This window comes from Cebus imitator, unplaced genomic scaffold, assembly GCF_001604975.1.
Source record: "Cebus imitator isolate Cc_AM_T3 unplaced genomic scaffold, Cebus_imitator-1.0 Scaffold79, whole genome shotgun sequence".
Classification (NCBI taxonomy): Eukaryota; Metazoa; Chordata; class Mammalia; order Primates; family Cebidae; genus Cebus; species Cebus imitator.
In genome coordinates, this window is record NW_016107394.1 from 1,586,215 (window position 1) to 1,588,204 (window position 1,990).

At 49.0% G+C, this 1,990-nt stretch overlaps 2 protein-coding genes across 5 annotated transcripts in view; one reads left to right on the top strand and one right to left on the bottom strand.

Moving 5' to 3' along the window:
• Nucleotides 1-1,990, top strand: part of RHOG (ras homolog family member G) — a 16,252-nt gene that overhangs the window by 6,765 nt on the left and 7,497 nt on the right. The gene's annotated exons all lie outside the window — the stretch shown is intronic.
• PGAP2 (post-GPI attachment to proteins 2) overlaps nucleotides 1-1,990 on the bottom strand; it is a 40,234-nt gene that overhangs the window by 938 nt on the left and 37,306 nt on the right. The window lies entirely within an intron of this gene.

The following is a 1,990-nucleotide window of genomic DNA, read 5'->3' on the forward strand; positions in this document are numbered from 1 at the left end:
AACAAGAGCGAAACTCCGTCTCAAAAAAAAAAAAAATTATACTTTCCCAGAGGAGGCAGCATGGTGCATGGCTCCATATTACTACTTGGTATATTTTAGGGAAGAGAATGTGGAGGTCCCTCTGTAGAGGATCAGGATTGGAATGGCCAGAGATGGATTATAGTTATAATGAAGTTCAGGGAGCGCTGCAGAAAGGAAGTCCCATGTTACGGAGGCAGGTAATAGAAGGCTGCTTCCATATTAGGGAGGCACGTTATATAAATTCCCATCACCTCCACACACCTTTTTTTTTTTTTGAGGTAGAGTCTTGCTCTGTTACCCAGGCTGGAGTCCAATGGCAAAATCTCGGTTCACTGCAGCCTCTACCTCCCAGGTTCAAGTGATTCTCCTGCCTAGCCTCCTGAGTAGCTGGGATTACAGGTGTGTGCCATCATGCCCAGCTAATTTTTGTATTTTTAGTAGAAATAGGGTTTCACCATGTTGGTCGGGCTAGTCTTGAACTCCTGACCTTGTGATCCGCCTGCCTTGTCCTCCCAAAGTGCTGGGATTACAGGTGTGAGCCACCATTGCTAGGCCTTGCCTATCTCTTAAGAGCCCATTCCTCCCCTCCCCCATTCACAGTTGGGACACTTCCCCTGCTATAACGGCCACAGAGATCTGGCAATCAGGCTGCTTCCTTTCCCTCCCCTGTTCTGGGCCTGCGTGGGCCACACCCTAAGACCAGGCCCCACTGGGTGCAAGTTGGGCTCCAGGGACCCCTCCCCATGAACTGTACTATAGGCTATACTCCCTGGCAGAACCAGGTCAAGCTGGTACTGGGAAGAGAGATTTTTGCCTATTCAGGCTTAGCTTTTGCCTGTCATTGCTGTCCAATAAGATTCAGCAATGCAGTGTTGTCTGTGAGGGGGTGGGCAGGGAGTGTCTGATACTGGGCTTCAGAGGGGTCTATCCAGATCTCAGTAATGGGGGCCGGTGCAAGCAGACCAAAAGGCCATGGTTGTACAGTCCTGTGTGCCTAGCCCTATACTTAAGAGTTTTTTTGTCATTTAGTCCAGAGAAGCCAAGTCTTCAGTCCTGAAGGGGCATCCACAGCTGGGAAACTTACGTATGGCTGTTGGAAAAGGAGAATCACAGAGAGCCAAAGCAGGGTTAAAAGGGGTGGCCATGGGTGCGGTGGCTCATGCCTGTAATCCCAGCACTTTGGGAGGCCAAGGCAGGTGGATCACTTGAGGCCAGGTGTTTGAGACCAGCCTGGCCAACATGGTGAAACCCCGTCTCTACTAAAAACACAAAAATTAGTTGGGTATGGTGGCACACACCTGTAATCCCAGCTACTTGGGAGGCTGAGGCAGGAGAATCACTTGAACCTGGGAGAAGGGAGAGGGAATGGCAGCAGAGGGAAAAGCAAGAGTAAAAGTTCAGAGGCAAGAATGATCCTGGCTTGTTTGCAGAGGACACTGAAAATATCCCTCTGTAACAGGAACTGGGAACTCATACTTGCAAAATACCTACATTGTGCACATATTATACATTAATGTACTTAGTCCTTGTAGTAACAGTGCTATGTGGTAGGCACCATATGTTGCCGCCACATTTGAAAGACAAGGAAATTGAAGCTTAGAAAGGCAAATCATCATAAACTCAGGGTCACACAGCTGGTAAGAGGTAGAACTAGGATTCAAACCCAAATCTATATGACTTTTATACCCCTGGCCAGGCACAGTAGCTCATTCCTGTAATCCCAGCACTTTGGGAGGCTGAGGCGGCCAGATCATGAGGTCAAGAGATGGAGACCATCCTGGCCAACATGGTGAAACTGCCACCGCATCTCTAACAATACAGAAATTAGCTGGGCATGGTGATATAGTTCCAGCTACTTGGGAGGCTGAGGCAGGAGAATCACTTGAACCCGGGAGGTGGAGATTGCAATGAGCCAAGATCAAGCCACTGCACTCCAGCCTGGCGACAGATCGAGACTCCATCTCAAAAA